Raw genomic sequence first — 18496 nt, 5'->3', positions numbered from 1 at the left:
AGCGCATCAGAGACGTCTGTATGACACTTATTTACTCGCTAGTTCACTTGTTCAGTAAACACCAACTCTGTTCTACACCTTTACTGAAAGTGTCCCAGCGCATCAGAGACGTCTGTATGACACTTATTTACTCGCTAGTTCACTTGTTCAGTAAACACCAACTCTGTTCTACACCTTTACTGAAAGCGTCCCAGCGCATCAGAGACGTCTGTATGACACTTATTTACTCGCTAGTTCACTTGTTCACTTGTTCAGTAAACACCAACTCTGTTCTACACCTTTACTGAAAGCGTCCCAGCGCATCAGAGACGTCTGTATGACACTTATTTACTCGCTAGTTCACTTGTTCACTTGTTCAGTAAACACCAACTCTGTTCTACACCTTTACTGAAAGCGTCCCAGCGCATCAGAGACGTCTGTATGACACTTATTTACTCGCGAGTTCACTTGTTCACTTGTTCAGTAAACACCAACTCTGTTCTACACCTTTACTGAAAGTGTCCCAGTGCATCAGAGACGTCTGTATGACACTTATTTACTCGCTGGTTCATTTGTTCCGTAAACACCAACTCTGTTAAAGACACCGTGAGAAATGCAGAGACGAAGAAAGAAGGGGGGTGGGGGAGAGGACTGGGAGGACGGGATGAGCAGATGCAGACTGGAGTGAGCAGGACAAACAAACCACGGCCCCCTGCGCAGCACAGAGAACTACACTCACTATCCGGGGATGAGCCATATGGAAAAGAATATGAAAAAGAATGTACATACCTGTGAAACTGATAAATTGCTGTATATCAGAAATTAACACGAGGCTGTAGATAAACTGTACTTGAATAGAATTTTTAAAAAACTGTTGAACAGCAGTGGGGGAGAACAGGCATTTCTCGTCTCTTTCCCAGTCTCACAGGAAATGGAACTGAGCAATGCTCTTCATCAGTCAATGCTCTCCTACTCTTGGTTGGCTAAGAGATTTTATAATAAAGGGTGTTAGATTTTATAATTGTCTTGCATCTCTTGAAATAACTATAATTTTTCTTTCATTCTATTAAATGGCAGATTAGAATAGTTGATATTTTTAAATCAATCACTTAAGGCAATCTTGTATATTTTTGGAATAAATAAACTCAGTTTTGAGAATTTTTTTTTTTTTTTAAAGAAAAGAAAACAGTCCTTAACGTCCAGGAACTTTCCATGTAACAGAGACAAGTCATGAACTCAAATTGCACCTCCTGCAACACACACTAGACAAGAAAGAACTAAATTGCTGTGTGGCTGAGAGACGGCGAGCCCTTGGGTGAAGGGAAGGGATTGGGAGAAGGATAAGGATAGCTTTTCACGACCGTGGCTCCCTCTTGATTTCCCCACGGGAACTTCATGAGAAGGAAAAGTCATTTCCTTCATGGAATTTTATAAATCGTTGTATCCAAAGGGTGGAAATGATTTAGGATAGTACTTCGTGTCCAGATTTCTGTACCTGGAAGTGTATTTCTTCTGGAACTATGGGGCTAATCGTATTTCTAGAAAAATGTTAAAGGCTGGAAGTAAGGCTTCCTTCTTCAGAGTGGAAAGACAGAGGGCATTTTCCTTTATCCCTGTTCCCTGAAGAAAGTTATATTAAATGGCCTGGGTCTTTAAGAACCCTCAAATACGAGATGGGTTAAAAACAAGGTACAGTTGTAGACCCTCGGCCATGACCAAGCATGACTCATGACTTAGAATGCCAGAGCCAACAGGTGTGAAGGGAGCTTTGGCTGAAGGTTCCAGGCGGATGCCACCTCACCCTGGAAGATTCCGTGTGGGAAGCCTTCCCAAATCCTCCAGTTGGGATTTTTTTTTTAATTTTTATTTATTTGTGTTTGGTTGTGCTGGGTGTTTGTTGCTGGACGCAGGCTCTCTCTCATTTTGGTGAGTGGAGGCTACTCTCTACTTGCTGCGTGTGGCTTCCCTTGTTGGGGAGCACGGCTCCAGGCACACGGGCTTGCTGCCTCTTGGTGCGTGGAATCACCTGGGGCCAGGGGTCGGAGCTGTGTCCCCTGCATTGACAGGTGTATTCCCCTCCACCGCACCACCAGGGAGGTCCTCCAACTGGGATTAATGTCTACCTCTTAACTCGTGACTTACTTGGGCAAGGTTCCCTTTTTGAATTCTGCATCACCAAGAGCACCGATTATTTCTGTTTCCCAAATATCTACTGAACTAGTGTGGGTTGGAAGCCCCTGACGCTGTGTATTCACAATATAGGTGGCTGATTTTGGTTAAAGAACCCCAGAATTTCAGCTTTATCTAAAAATGAAACAAGTGAGAATCTTTCCATTCCGCTGCCATCAGAGGATGAAAAACGTTGGTTAAATTCTGGTCACCCATTCTCTATATTCATAACAATAAAGCCACTAGAGCAAGTGCAGCTTATTTAGGTTAGAACACAACCCTGGGACATTTCACCCACTGAAATCATAATATTTTGACTGATGAAGTGAGTATGTTCAGTGAGAAAGGTCCTGAAAGAAAGTGATATTGGACCCCATCAGGTCATTTTCATCTTTGGAAGCACCAAGCCAAAATAGTTTGCATTTGCTCCCTCTGAACCAGAGGACCCCTGAAGTTAGCACCCCCGTCACCCACATCCTGGGCTCCTCCTCCCCGTTACCAAGGAGCTCAGACCAAGCTTTCTCAGTAACCGGGGTATGAAGCGACAGGGGTGTCCCCAGGTAAAGACCAGAAGACCAACACATGTTCTGGAAGCTCACCTTGCTCGTCCCCCTCCCCTCCCGCAGCCCTCAGAGGAAAACCCAGCCCTTGTGTAGGAACACGCTTGGGGGCATTTTATCGACAGGCAGATGAAGTCACTGCAGAGACACACCGCGCTGTCTTCTATCAAAACCGCCTGAAAGCACACTCTCCTGCCTCCTCTGCGGCCTAACGTGTCTTTATGAATGGGCCTGCTCCCTCACTCTCTCTTCCTGTCAGTGTGGGGGTCAGAGGCATCGCCTCCAAAAGGAGAGAGAACGCCGGGCATCCACACAAGAGCTGGCGGCACACAGAACCCCGCCAGCCCGTCGTCATGGCCGGCCTCCTCACGGTCCCTCGGGGACTCTGCCTGAGCTTTTCTGATCTGTAACAACCCCTTTGAAGGCCTACTGATGCTTAGGTGAGATGAAGTGACTGATTACCCTGAAGCTCCGTCTGCACGGGAGTCTTTCGAGCGGCTGCCGACTCGGCCCGTTGAAAGCATTCGGTGGCTTGAATCCACGGCTTCTGCCCACATTACCGCATTCCTGGGATGCCTTTCTCTGGGCCTTCGCAGGATCATCTGACAGCCGCCTGTGAGGTCAATGAACTTTATACATAATTAAACCTTGGCAGTTAGGAGAATTAATTTTTTTTTTCCTCCCCGAAAAGCGGAGAAACAGGACGTGTTATGTGGCCCTCCAGTTACTGAGTAAAAGTTCTCCGGAGTCATCAGGCTAGCCTCACATGATTTAATGCTGAACCGAATAAGAGAGTGGCTGCATCCTCTACTGGGCCCCACGGAACACTCACCACCCACACTGTTTATTCAGACTCGGATCTGGGCCATTTGGAGTTTAAGCCAGAAGAAAGGGGGAAAAAATCCAACCCTGGAATGAACGCTTTTGAAACTCTGTATTCTTGATGAAATGCAGCCAAGGAGTCTTTAAAAAAATTCTATTTAAAATCAATTACTGGGATCATATTTTCATTACAATGGATTGTTAGCAACAACTAATTTTCGTGTTTCCATCCAGCTTTGGGCTCTAGGCTGGGACTGGAATGGTTGCTCTGTTTTCCTGGGTATCTGATGCCACCACCCAGCTATGCGTGGGTATTGGGCAACTCTGACCAGCAGCTTTCCGTTGAACAACAAGGAAAGGTGTGAGGAGGCAAGGAATGGAAAGAAAACAAGCCTGGAGGAGCGCAGCAAGTGTGCTCCCCGGGGGAGGGGCGGGGAAATAACCCGGAGAGAAGGACAAAGCAAGGGCAGCACCGGCTAGGCCTGGGGACACGCCAGCAGCGCCGTCGGTCAGGATCGCGCAGAGCCCGTCTCGGATGGGTCAGGCCTCCAGAGAAGATTCTGGAAGCTCCCTGGGTTACCCACCCTGCTCTGTGGCAGTTCGCACCGTCGGGAGACGCTGACTTCTTTGCAGCCTGCCGTGTGCGCCTGTGCTGCTTCCCGGGCTGCGGGGCCGTCGGGCGCGCGTCGCTCCGAGGGCGGGCGGGGCCTGCTCGTTGCTGCTTCTGGAAGCTGCGATCGGATCCGTGTCCACAGCGGTCCCAGAGCCCGAGAGTGGGCTGCACCGCGGGCAGCGTGGAGCAGCCTGACCGAGACAGCAGACAGCGGTGCCCTGCCCTGCCCGCCCGCCGGGCGTTGCGTGTGTGCCCAGGAGAGACGTCGCGGCCGCGTGTCCAGGAATGAGCCTCACACCCACGTGCCAGTGTTAAGGACTAGTCTTTCCGATTTTAAGAGGTCCTGTTTTTAAGGAAAAACTCCTTAAAACCGGGAAGGACTCTAGAATTTCCCTGGCCTCAAGATGGTGGTTCATCCCTGCAGTTTCATGAAGATCAGGAGCAGAAAGGCAGAGAGCGCGGGGGTCAGCGCTGGACCCGGGCGGCCGGCCCCCGGAGGCTGCGGGCCCCCGGAGGCTGCGGGACCCCTGAGGCTGCGAGGCTGCGGACCCCGGAGGCTGCGGGACCCCCGAGGCTGTGAGGCTGTGGCCCCTGGAGGCTGCGGACCCCCGGAGGCTGCGGACCCCGGAGGCTGCGGGACCCCCGAGGCTGTGAGGCTGCGGCCCCCGGAGGCTGCGGGGCCCCGGAGGCTGCGAGGCTGCGGACCCCGGAGGCTGCGGGACCCCCGAGGCTGTGAGGCTGCGGCCCCCGGAGGCTGCGGGACCCCGGAGGCTGCGAGGCTGCGGACCCCCGGAGGCTGCGAGGCTGCGGACCCCGGAGGCTGCGACCCCCTCAGGCCGCGGCCCGGGGCCGGGACGTCCTGCGAGCGGCCTGAGGTCACCGTTCTCACTTCCCCCGGCCCTTCCGCTTCCTCGGCAGATGCACCGGGGACGGCAGTACCCCCGCGAGGTGAGAAGCCGTCGGATGACCCGGGCTGCGTGCCTCGTCCCTTTCTCAGTCGTTGCCCTGCGCGGGCTGCGGCTCGTTCCGGGGGAGGAGGCCGTGTTCCCCTTCTTCCGCCCACCCCGGTCTGCGCCCGGTTCCTGCGCGCCGAGTGGGCACGCGCGGGGCGAGTGGAGTGAGCGCACGGTGCGGGCTTGGCGCCACAGACTCCGAAGCCCTGTGCCCGCCGCGCGCCCGTGATCGCTGGCCTCAGGGGCCCCGCCGAGGCCATGGTAACAGCCAGGCAAGAAGACTGGCGCGGGTTGCCATTTGCCTCTCCGGGGAATGTTCCCGACCCAGGGATCGAACCGAGTCTCCTGCATTGGTGTAGACGCAGGCATGGACTTCGGGGTCTTAGGGACCAACACTGACCCCTGGATGTTGCTGACTTGCCCTCGGTTTACACTTCCGGAACCATGTGTGACAGCTCTTGCTGACCTGTATCTTCTGCAAACCTTGGCGCTGTCAGCCTTCAGTTCAGTTCAGGCGCTCAGTCCTGACCGACTCTTTGCGACCCCATGAATCACAGCACGCCAGGCCTCCCTGTCCATCACCAACTCCCGGAGTTCACCCAAACTCATGTCCACAGAGTCGGTGATGCCATCCAGCCATCCCATCCTCGGTCGTCCCCTTCTCCTCCCGCCCCCAATCCCTCCTAGCTTTGCCTTGATTCATGCACCTAACTTTCCAGGTTCCTATGCAGTACTGCTCTTTGCAGCATCGGACCTTGCTTCTATCACCAGTCACATCCACAACTGGGTATTGGTTTTGCTTTGGCTCCATCCCTTCATTCTTTCTGGAGTTACTTCTCCACTGAGCTCCAGGAGCATCCTGGGCACCTACCGACCTGGGGAATTCCTCTTTCAGTATCCTGTCATTTTGCCTTTTGATGCTGTTCATGGGGTTCTCAAGGCAAGCATACTGAAGTGGTTTGCCATGCCCTTCTCCAGTGGACGTCAGCCTTTTACATTTTGCTAATAAAATAGATTCAAGGATATCTTGTTGTGGTACTGAATTATACTTCTCCAGTTTCTGTTGATTTATGCTTTTCTTTCTCGTGATTTTTGGTCATTTGGGTTTCTTTTTCTATGTATTGCCAGCTCATAGATTCTGCTCATCTTTTTGTAGTGGATTGTTTTTTTTTTTCCTTACCGATTATCAAGCATTCATCATATATTCTATATATTAGAAAAAAAAACCACCCTTTCCATATCTTGCCTTTAGCCACTGTTTTGATGGCTTCTGTCACATAAGTTTTAAAGTCAAACAGGTCAGCATTTTCTTCCTTTATTGCTTTATGGTTTGTGTCATTCCCTAGTCTGGGATTGTAAAAATAGTGTCTATATTTTTCTTAAATATTTTAGAGTTAACTAATCTCTTGGAATTCATGTTTTGATGCAGCATGAGTTAGAGATCTGTTTTTTCCCTGTAAATTACAGATTATCTCAGGCCCGTTTAATAAATAGTTCAGTCTCTTCCCACAGTCTTTACAATGCTTCTGCCATCCCATCCCAGGTTCCTGTTCTCAGAGGGGCTCTTTCTGTTACATTGTCCAGTTAGCTGCACCAATTGTGTCTTAGTTATAAGCCTTTAATAAATGTCTTGATATCTGGTAGGACAAGTGTCCATCTTACAGTTTTTCAGTATTGTCTTGGCTGCTTTTGACCCTAATTCTTCTACATGAATTTTAAAACTAGGTAAAAACATTCATGAAAAACCTTTCTGAGAATCTACTATGAATTATGTTCCATTTATGTATTAACTTAGGAGGAACTGATGTCAATGTTGAATCTTTTCATCTCTGAGCATGAGATATAGCTCTCTTTACTTAGGTCTTAGGACTTTCAGTGAAGTTTTTTTAAGCTTTTTAAATTTAAACTTATTTTTAATTGGCAGATAATTGATTTATAATATTGCGTTGGCTCCTGCCATACATCAGGATGAATCAGCCATAGGCATACACTGGCCCCTTCTTTAACCTCCCTCCCAGCTCCCACCCCGTCCCACCCCTGTAGCTGTCACAGAGCACCTCAGTGAAGTTTCATAACTGGTTTTCATTTAACTCTTACACGCTTTTGTTTTGATTCATCCCTAGGTTTGTCATAGTTTATTGCTATTGCTAATGGGATCTTTTAAAAGTTACATTTTCTAATTGGTTGTTGCTGATGAGGATGCCATGGATGTTTGTACAATATATTAATCTTGTCTCCAGTATTCTTGCAAAACTCTCCTATGACTTGTAACTGTTTGTAGTTTTTCATGGGTTCTCTATGTAGACAGTCTTATGTGCAAATGATTCTTTTTTTGTTTCTATTTCTCTTACTCCTTTTCCTTGTTTTATTGTATCAGCCAGATGCCTCACATAGGATGAGTAGAGCGGTGATAGAAAATGCATATTTATCTAGTTCCTGACTTCAAAGGAGATATGTTCCTAAAATTGATTGTAGTTTCTTAGTAGAAACTGCTTAGTACAAACCTCCTTCTATTCTTGATTGGCTAGGTATTTTATTGTATTTTTAAATTGTGACTGGGTACTAAGTTTTATAAAATGTTTTCTGCATCTATTGTGATAATTAGTTTTTCCTTCTTAATGTGTCAGTGAATTACAGTAGTGTTTTCTAATGTTGGACTCTAATGATATTGAGCTTCTGGGATAAACTTTACTCATCACAAACACACATGCACACACATGTGCATGATATATTTACCATGTGATAAATATGATATATGTGATCATGATATATAGCATATCAAAAATATGTATTTTAAAATAAATGTACATCTATATTCACACTGTACTGCTGGGTATGCTTGCTAATATTTTATTTAGATTTTTGCATTGATATTTTTAGCTTAGATTGACCTATTGCTTTCTTGTTTTGTGCTATCTGCTTCTAAAATATAAGCTTTAGACTGAACTTATAAAAGTACATTCAGGAGCTTTTGTTCTTTATTTTTTTGTGTCAGTTTTGGTAACATATTTTCCTACGAGATTTTCCATTTCATCTGCTTTTAGTTTGATTGTTTGAAAGTAGAAAAGTGAATCCTCATACTTTAAAAAAAACTTACTGTATTTATAGTCATGAGTCCTTTTCATGCCAAACAGTATTTGTCTATGCCTCCTTTTGGTTCTCTTGCTCATTCTTGTTGAATGTCTACCTATTTTGCTAGTCTTCTTAAAGAATTCACATTGGTTCCTATGTGTGGTTCTTTGTTTTTATTTTATTGATTTGTTATTATCTTTGTTAAATTGCTTTCCTACTACTTTATCCATTTGTGGAAAAAGAGTTTTCTCCTGTGTTCTTTGAGTTTATGTTATTGCTTAACCTTTTTATTTTCTTAATCTATATTTTTTCTTGTTTTCTGATCACTGCCTTTAATGCTAAACATTCCTACTACTGATATCTAGGGTTTTAACTATTGTTCAGTTCCAAATAGTTTGTTACTTTCATTTCAATTATATTTAATAGTTTAGCAGCATGTTTTTGAAATTTTAAGATGTACTCGGGTTTGGGGCTGTGGTTTTGTTATTGATTTCAGCTTTTATTGTATTTTGGTTGATGAGTGTGGTCTGAATGTTAACAGTTCTTTGAAGTTTGTTGAGACTTGCTTTGTGGCCTAGAACCTGGTTAACTTTTGTAAACATTTCATGTGTATTCTTTATTTATTTTGTAGAGGTTTCTTGTCATATCCATTAAATGACGTTTGTAATATGGATTATTTAAATTTGTCATTCTTTTTAAGCTTGGTCTGTTGATTTCATAGAGATATATGCTAACATCTCTCACTATAATTTTGTATTTGTCACCTTCATATAATTAAATCAGTTTTGCTATACATATTTGACACTGTGTGATTAGGTTTATGGAAGGATTCTGGTGAATGTATCTTATTATTAAGGAGTGGTCTTTTTTATCCCCCCCAAATGCTTTTGGCTATAATGTCTATTTTATCATATTAATTGAGTCATTCAATTAAAATATGTATTTATGAAGCATTTATTATTTGTAAAGACACTTATTATTTGAATACATTTTTTCTGTTTATCCTTCCTGTGACATGTTTTAGGCTTCTCTCTTATAAACAGCTCGAGTTTTATAAAATTCAATCTGAGGATTTCTGCCTTTTAATGAATTAGTTTAAGCCATTTACGTTTATTATGATGTCATATGTTTGGAGCTCATGAAGAATCCAATGTTTTCCCTCTAACGTGGCGCTTTACTTGTTTTGTCTTCCTGTCCTGTCTTCTGCTGGGTCGCTGGAGTTTTCCCACTGCTCTCTCTTCCTCTTCCTTGCACCCACTCCTTGCTACTTGTGTGGCAGTAGGCCCCCGGCGGGGGCTTCCCTGGTGGCTCAGTGGTAAAGAATCTGCCTGCCCATGCAGGAGATGTGGGTTCGACCCCTGAGTTGGGAAGATTCCCTGGAGAAGGAAATGACATCCCACTCCAGTATTCTTGCCTGGGAAATCCCATGGGCAGAGGAGCCTGTCTTAGGAACTTAGCAACTGAACCACCACCAGGCCCCCAGCCACAGCTGTGCTCAGGGTCCAAGCCCAGGCGGATATGTCTCATGAAGACCAGAACAAAGGCAGAGCCTGGTGGGAGCTGTGTCCCCAGGGTTTCGGAGTTGGGTGCATTTTTGAAGGAACCAGCTCTCAGGAGTTACCCTGAGCTGTCTGGATGCCTCTTCAGCCCAGAAGCAAGAGGAGGAACGGAGGAAACAGCAGAAGGAGAGCAGAGAGGAGGAGAGAACGGGGGGATGAGGGCAGCTGTCCCCGCGCGGCCGAGCTAACGGCCCGGCGAGGACTCCGCTCCTCCGGCAGCGCCAGGGCCGGAACCACGGTGTCACTGAGTGGTCGTCGGGGCCACCGCCTGACCGCAGGCGCAGGTACTTAAGACTGAAGATGCCAAGTTTTGGAAAAGCTGTTTGAGCTGCTGAACACCCTTCACACCACGTCGGAAGGCTTCCGCAGGGAGCCTGATAGTGACAGGGAGATCCACACGGCTTGTGCTGCTACATGACGACGTCCTGAAGAACTGCAAGGGGCTCAAGAATCCGGGGAGAATGAAGAGCAGTGACCTGCTCGTCCAGTGACAGGCCCGGTGGAGCGCTCGCTGCCCCTCAGCGGGGACCCCAGACTGCCCCACCCTCCTCCTGTCAAGTGTCTCCCTCAGCTCGCCTCCAAGCACAGAAGTACAGTCGTGCTGTTACAACGACGATTACTCTTTTCCTCTTGATTTGTCATGTTTTGTTCTGTATCTCAGCTGTTACCCTTAAACCTTGAAAATCATGTTTGTTCCAAAGTCTCAGCTTAAAGCGTTACCCATATCTCTGTTTGTATACGGCGGACATCCCGGAGCGCTGAGCTCTACTCCAGCTTCTCGCTGGTATCCTGATAGGACACTGTCAGCTATTCTTATCCTGTATCATCTTGCTTCTGTTCTGTCTGCATACAGTTTTTTCTTTTACAAATATACTTTTTAAAATCTATCAAGATGGATGCCATTTTATTTCCATTGTGGTTAAGACTATGAAATCCAGAACCAGACTGCCTTAGTTTGAATCCCAGTTTAATTGTGAATCACTTAGAATGGTGCCTGGGATGCAGTACACAACGGGCCCTTGTAAATGTTACTGATGTTGCTTCTTGGCTTCTGTTTCCCCAACTCAGTTCAAATTCCTTCTTATTGAAATCCATCTCTGAGTAGTTATTTCATCAAGGATTTGGGAATATGAAACTATCTCTGTCATTCTCTATCTGAAAATATTTTTAATTCACCCTTAATCTTGAATAATAATTCTCTAGGTATAGAATTCAACATAAATATTTTCCTTCAGCATTTGAAAATATTATTTTGTTGTTTTCGGACATCTGTCACTGATGGGGTGCAGACAGCGTCCGTCTGCCTTTTGTTAGAAGTTGTTTTCCCTCAAATTGTCTTAAAGATCTTTGCTTTTCTTTTTGTTCCTGTCTTTGATGATTGGTAGTTTCACTATAGTCCTGTTTGGGATTCAATATGTCTCTTGAATCTAAGGATTCCTGACATTCATTGATTTTAAAAAATTCTGCCAAAATCTCTGAGTATTGTTCCTCTCAGCTCTCCTTTATTTTTAAAAAATCCTCTGTTGTTTGTTGTTAGACTGTCTTCTTTTTTTGTTTTTTGAGCAGAGAAAGGTTTATTGCAGGGCCATGCAAGGAGAAGGGCTTATGCCCCCAAAAATCCCCAAGATCCTGGATCTTGTTCTTCTCCATGCTGTTTTTCTTATTGCCCATATCTCTGTTTTACTGTGGTCTTGTTTTTCAGTCTCCCCCTACCATTTCTATTCCTGTTCTCTTGAGGTGAATACGGTTGACAGCTGGTGTGCACCCTTCCACATGCATCTCCAGACTCATGTATAAGCACATATAGTCCAATAAAGTACATGACAGTGTTGTGTCGTTGTTTGCAAAGGGTCCGATCATTCCTTGTACATTACTTTACAACTTGACTTTCTCTGTTAATAGTACATTAAGGATATATTCCAAATAAGTAGACACAAATTTAACCAATTAAAGAAATTGCTAAGTAAATTCCATGGTATGGCTATAGTAGTTTATTCAGCTGTCCTACTACTCATGAACATTGAGGTCATTTTCAGTTTTATGTCTCCACAAACACTGTAGATAAAAACATCCTCATACATATTTACTTATGTGCTGGTTCCTTAATTTCTATGGGAACAAATTAATTCTACCCCACCCTACTTCCCCCCACCCCGCTTCACAAGGAAGTCCACTTTCTATATATTAGCATTTTCTTCTGGCATTTCAGGGACTTCCCTGTTGGCTCAGATGGTAAAGAATCTACCTGAAATGCAAGACACCTGGGTTTGATCCCCGGGTCAGGAAGATCCCCTGAAGAAGGGCATGGCTATCCATTCTGGTGTTCTTGCCTGGAAAATTCATGATATCTTAACTTCCTATTATACTAAATATAGATTTAGCTCTCTTACATAACCATATCTATTGCTTTGCCAACCCTGTTCTCTCAATATGACCATATTGCAATACGGGGTTAAATCTGTTGTTAGTGTTTTCACTATTTGGCCTATGGAAACAGCATTAGCAGTTAAAGTTTTTAAGTTTAAGTTTTATGAAGTTAATATCCATCTTCTTAAGAAAAATTGTATTGGAGTATAGTTGAATTGGCTTCCCTGGTGGCTCAGATGGTAAAGCATCTGCCTGCAATGCGAGAGACCTTGATTTGATCCCTGGGTCGGGAAGATCCCCTGGAGAAAGAAATGGCAACCCACTCCAGTACTCTTGCCTGGAAAATCCCATGTACAGAGGAGCCTGGTGGGCTACAGTCCGTGGGATCACAAAGAGTGGGACACGACTGAGCGGCTCCACTTCACTTGCATAGTTGAATTGAGGTGTTTTGTTTCGGGTGTAAGGCACAGTGAATCAATTACACACACACACACCCCCATTCTGTTTCACACTGTTTGCCCAGATAGTCCATTCCAGAGTATTGAGAAGGGTTCTGTGTGTTCTACAGTAAGTTCTTGTTGTTCGGTCGCCCAGTTGTGTCCGACTCTTTGGGGCCCGTGGGCTGCAGCACGCCAGGCCTCCCTGTCCCTCTCCCGAGGTCTGCCCACGTTCTCGTCCACCTGTGTTGTGTGGAGCAGTGCCTGTGTCAGTCTGTCTCCCCATTATCCCTCTCGTGTCCCCTGGTAACTCTTAAGTTTGTTTTTACATCTTGACTCCAGTTTTGTAACTAAGTTCGTTTTTAAGATTCCATATATCAACAGTGTCATGTGTTAATGTGTCTTTTTTTTGGTTTGTTTTCATTTCCTTAGTGTTCTTCATCCTTGTAGGGGAAGCTGCTCTTCCTGTGTCTCTCACAGGCTCACAGTACACTTTTCCACCAGGCTGATCATACCGGAAATCCATGAGTTCTCTTTCTTGGTAACATTCCTCCTGGAGACTTCCATTTCCATTTTGTCTGGATGTTTCTTCAGGCCTGTTGCACAGCTGCATGCTGGGATGTCTCTTCCCTGGTATTCTAGAACCTTCCTTGACGTTTGAGTTGGGTCCCCTTTCTTGATTCACTCCATTGTTTGAGTGAGCACGTCCCCCGCAGGGTCAGGATTACAGCCTAGCGCCGTGCTGGTGGCGGCCCTCACTGCATGGTTTTCTCGATCCGCTGGTCTGGTCAGCTCCCCTCACCACGTCACCCCTCTGCTTTATCCCTGAGTCAAATCACATAAATTTCCGCTTTTTCCGCTCACACATTTTTGTGGCTCCCAATCTATAAGTCGCCTTTCCAAAATGGATCCAAGAGAGAGATTCACGCTTTGAATGTCTGAAAGGACTTTGTATGTTTTTAAAAATATTTTTACTGTGTATTTATTAGGCTGCCCCCCGTCTTATTGTGGCGTTCAGGGTCTTTGGTCTTCCTCGTGGCGTGTGGGCTCTCAGGTACGACCTGTGGGATCTAGTTCCCTGACCAGCGATGGAATCTAGGCCCCCTGAATTGGGAGTGCAGGTCTTAGCCACTGGACCTCCAGGGAAGTCCCCTGAGAGGTCTTTATCTTCTCACTGGAAGGCGTGTCTGTCTTGTACAAAGAATTCTAGGTCAAAACTAAATTAGCTTCAGAAGTGTGAAGGCATCACTCTGTTGTATGCTGCCTCCCAGTGTTACTGCTGGAAGGGGGAAACCATTCTGGTTCTTAATGCTTTGTACCTGACCTTTTTTTTCTTTCCCCTGGGACCGTGTAGAATCTTTTCCTTTCCCCAGTATTCTAAATTTCACAATAACTTTCCTATGTGGGAGTCTGTTTTCATCTATTGTACTGAGCAACCAGCATGTTCTTTCAAGCTGTCAAATATTTTTGGTAGCAAGTCTTACTTTCCAAAACTCCTATTATGTGGGTGTTGTACTTTCTAGACCAGTCCTCTAGTTTCCTCTTGTTTTCTATCTCTTTATCTTTTGCTCTTTTAGGGGATGATTTCTTAAATTTCCAACCTGTCTGCTGGGTTTTCATTTCTGTTATTGTTTTAAATTTCCTCTTTTCATCTATGAATAGTTGAGGTTTTTTTAAGCATTCTGTTCTGTTTTCATGTGTGACATTCTCTCAGTCTTCTGAAAAAAATATTACTGTCTTTGGAAATTATCTTCTCCCTTGATGGCCTCTGTTTCCTCCATGTTGCTGTTAGTTTGTTTGCTTCGCACTTTGTCTTTCCTGAAGAGGCTTCTTGCATGCCTGGTAATCCTTGAGTGGCTGGTCACTTGAAGAGTGAAGAGCTAAGCATTTCTTTGGAAGCTCCGAGGATGTGTTGGGCTTATCAACTTTGAGCATTACCGTAGAATAATATGTTAATGCCATTTGTTTGGGAATTCTGCATGTCAACCCCTAAAGTCTCCTACCGAAGAACCTACAGAGACGGTCAGACTCTCCAGGGAGCACCCTTCCAAACTCTGCTCTGGGAGGTGCTGCTGCTGCTGTGTCGCTTCAGTCGTGTCCGAGTCTGTGTGACCCCATAGACGGCAGCCCACCAGGCTCCCCTGTCCCTGGGATTCTCCAGGCAAGAACACTGGAGTGGGTTGCCATTTCCTTCTCCAATGCATGAAAGTGAAAAGTGAAAGTGAAGTCGCTCAGTCGTGTCCGACTCTTAGCGACTCCATGGACTGTAGCCCACCAGGCTCCTCGGTCCATGGGATTTCCCAGGCAAGAGTACTGGAGTGGGCTGCCATTGCCTTCTCCGCTCTGGGAGGTGAAGCTCTGCCTATTCCAGGCTGAGCACTGAGCCGAGTGAGACAAGGGCCAGCATTCAGTGTGCGTGTTTTCTGTTACATGTGATGTATGATATCCTCCAGTCCAGGAGCCCTGTCTCTGGAGACACACCTCCAGTTTTACCCGTTGGGAGAAAGACCACTGCCCAGCAGGGTGGAGCTGGGAAATGGACCTAAGGGCCTGGAGTAGAAAAGTGAAAACATTGCTTGCTTAGTCACGTCCGACTCTTGGCTCCTCCATCCACGGGATTCTCCAGGGAAGAATAACTGCAGTGGGCAGCCGTTCCCTTCTCCAGGGGATCTTCCCGACCCGGGGACTGAATGCACGTCTCCTGCACTGCCGGCGGATTCCTTATTATCTAAGCCGCCAGGGAAGCCGAACTGGTTCTTAGGCGACTTGCATCCCACCTCCTCGCACAGTCACTCCTCCCTGTCCCCTCCCCTCCCAGTTCCAGCGGCAACTAGTGCTGTCTGTCCCCAGACCTTCTGAGCCTCTGTGACTTCGCTCCTAACTTTCCTTATTGCTAGTTTAGGATTCTGCCTTTTTGGTTCTGCTAGTTCTGTCACCACTTGTCTACCTGCTTTCCATCTTACTGCTGTTACCCCTTCACTGGTTCGCCTGTCCTTCTGGGTTTATGTCTTTGAAATGGTCACTTTCCGTAGTTGTATTGAGGTTTCAGAGGGACCAGTGTTAGATACAGTGTGTTCAGTTCTCCGTTTTTACATGGAAATCTTCTGTGTTACATTTTGGTTGATTTCCTTAATTCTCTTTTTTCTTCACTAATTCTATCTTGTGTCACTCTACTGTCTAACTTTTCCATTAAGTTACTTTTAGGAGTTCCATTTTGTTTTCAAGTCTGCTACTTTCTTTCTCTTTTTTAATTCACTCTTATTCCACTGTGTTTTTTAGTCTTTTATCATTTTAATGCTTTTGAGAAATCTTATTTCATAGCCCATTTCAGACTGTAGTATTTTTCCTGCGCTTAGATCTTAGTTAATCTTTACAACTTTCTCATGGCAGTGAATTTTCAGGGTGTGTGTGTGTTGGCAAGTTCATCGTCACTGAGATTTTTTTTCTACAGGAATCTTGTGAGTCCTGAGTTCTGAAATTGTCCTAATGTAATGGTCACATACTTGTTTCTTTCAGTGATCAAAGGTGTTCCGATGGTCCTGGAATTGTGTTTGTGCTCATTTCTTGTCCTATACCCAGATACACAGATAATGTAACTTCTGATATTACAGCTGAATGTGATTCGTGTTTGGGGTTTTGATTCCTCAGAGGCAGCCTGGTCTCTGGATCTAAGGCAGTCGCCTGCCCTTCATCTTGAGGCAGTGGGCATGGTCTCTGCCCCTTTCTCATGGATGGGGTGACTGGAAGATTTACGAAAAGGGCTCAGTTCCACCTCCCTCCCTCCGCCTCAGTCAGGACGAAGCCCACCTCTCTTCCTGGGCGTTAGAGTCTAATCATTGTCCCCAGATCCCCAAGGGCATTGGTGTGGGTCTGAAACTCGGCTGGACACCAAGTAGTCGATTTATTTCTAAAGATCAGGCTTCAGTTTTTCTTCATTTCTGGAGCCCATGCTTTTCTCCCTTGCTTCTTTCCTTCCAAGTGCAGCATTGTGATTTTTCTTGAGCATTTCATATCTTTGTAGTGAAAAGGAATCCATAGGATCAGCCTAGTGTTTACCATTTTGCCAGAAATGAACACTCACATCCACTATTGAGCTAAATCTAGAATTAATCAATTAAACTAAACTAAAACTAAATACAACCTGGAACTGACTGTAAAGGACCAGAAATTGAAAGGTTCTTAGAGATCACTTCATCCAACTGTAGCATTTTATTGAAGGGAATTGAGGCTCAGAGCTGATGAAACCACTTGCCCACAGACGCATGGCTAGTTAGTGAAAAAGCTGAGGACAGAATTCAGAGTGGCCACTTTTTTCTCACCACATCACAGGGAGGAACACCGTCATCTCACAGCCAGAGCTTGTCTGCTTGTAAGATACCCCATGCTGATGCCCGCTGCGCCTTAAACCACAGGGAGGTCTGGGGAAGGACACGTAGACAACTAGCGTTGGTTTCGTCTTGTTTTTAAATCTTCTGGGCTCTAGTGTTAGAGTGCTCATAGCATCACCTAAGTGGTTCATTCCTCTGCCATTTTTTTTAAAGGAAAATTTCTTTTCTCCTTTCTTCCTTTATTTCCCCTTTGAAGACCCAGTTCAGGTTCCATCATCTCCCAGAAACCTTCCCTGAAGTCCGCAGCCCATCGAGGGCTTTTTCTTCCTCTAACTCCTTTTGAAATTGTCATTTGAACCACATAATTGGCACCAGATTATGAATCTGTCTGACCCTGTTTAATTATTGAATGTGAGTGTGCTTTGTCTCCTCGACCGAATGGTGAGTGCTGGTTTGCAGAAACCACGCTTGTGCATCTTCACTGTTTCCCAAAGTGTTTTTCGTGATTAATTGACGAGGAAACAACTTAAAGGAAATGTGTTCCCTGAGACAGAACCTGGGTTTGGTGTCAGGAAGCCTGGATCCTGCCCTGCTCTTGGCATCAGCCCCCTGGTGTTTTAGAGCAAACCGTCTTACCTTGTATGGTCGGGCCACTGTATTCTGACAGTGCACTCATAGACAGAGCAGTCATCTAATTTATCATTCAGATGGGGCAGTTAGGAGAGAGAAGGGGGCAGTTCTGTTAATAATTCTGCAGGGATCACAGATGGCAACTGGGAGTCTTCCTTACAAGCAGGGACATGTGGTCACCTTATGGCAGAGATCACCTTGAGCACTTCAGAAAACTTTGCTCAGCTGCTATGAAAAGACCAGTCTTCCAATAAAAAAAAAAACATTATCCCTTACAAGAGCATTCACCCACCAGCACAGCTCCGCAGGTGAGAGCAGGTTTGGCTTCCCAGGCATTCATGTTTTCTCAGCTCCTTTCCTGACCTTAAGTGCTTCTTGTAGTTGAACTTAAAGAAAGTGAGGAGTTTGAGGATTATTACCACTAAGAGACAAATGCCTTTATTTTCCATATCAACCCACTCTCTATCCTGTAAGAAAAGAACAGCCCCGATTTTCAGAGCTCTGAGCCTTGTTGCTTGGGTGCTTTTGAAACCTGTGCTCTTACCTCTAGTACATCCAGTGATGGAGGGAAGGTCTGTGAATGCCTGTTGATCTCCACAACTGAATGTGTCTTCATATAGCGGTATGTTGCTATTGTTTAGTTGCTGAGTCGTGTCTGATTTTTTTGTGACCCCATGGACTAGGGCCTGCCAGGTTCCTCTGTCCATGGGATTCTCAGGCAAGCGTGCTGGAGTGGGTTGCTATGCCCTCCTCCAGTGGATCTTCCCATCCCTGGGATCAAACCCATGTCTCCTGCATTGCAGCCCAATTCTTAACTGCAGAGCCAGCGGGGAAGCCCAGTAGGCACGGCAGGTCTTTAGAGAGACACCTTATCCACTCCGTGGCTTACTCGCTGGCCTGTTTCTACATCTCCTGCCGGAGTGCTCTGTAGGAACACAAACGAGCTAAAGTCACATGGGAACACCCGACATGTCCTACATGTCTGTTAGCCTGAAGTTCTTAGGGAC

At 45.7% G+C, this 18496-nt stretch overlaps 1 protein-coding gene across 2 annotated transcripts in view; it reads left to right on the top strand.

Moving 5' to 3' along the window:
* BCL2 (BCL2 apoptosis regulator) overlaps positions 1–18496 on the top strand; it is a 198371-nt gene that overhangs the window by 81841 nt on the left and 98034 nt on the right. The gene's annotated exons all lie outside the window — the stretch shown is intronic.

This window comes from Moschus berezovskii, chromosome 28 (assembly GCF_049115385.1).
Source record: "Moschus berezovskii isolate FMDL1 chromosome 28, NW_MosBer_1.0, whole genome shotgun sequence".
NCBI lineage: Eukaryota > Metazoa > Chordata > Mammalia > Artiodactyla > Moschidae > Moschus > Moschus berezovskii.
This window is presented reverse-complemented; position numbering and strand designations above follow the sequence as displayed.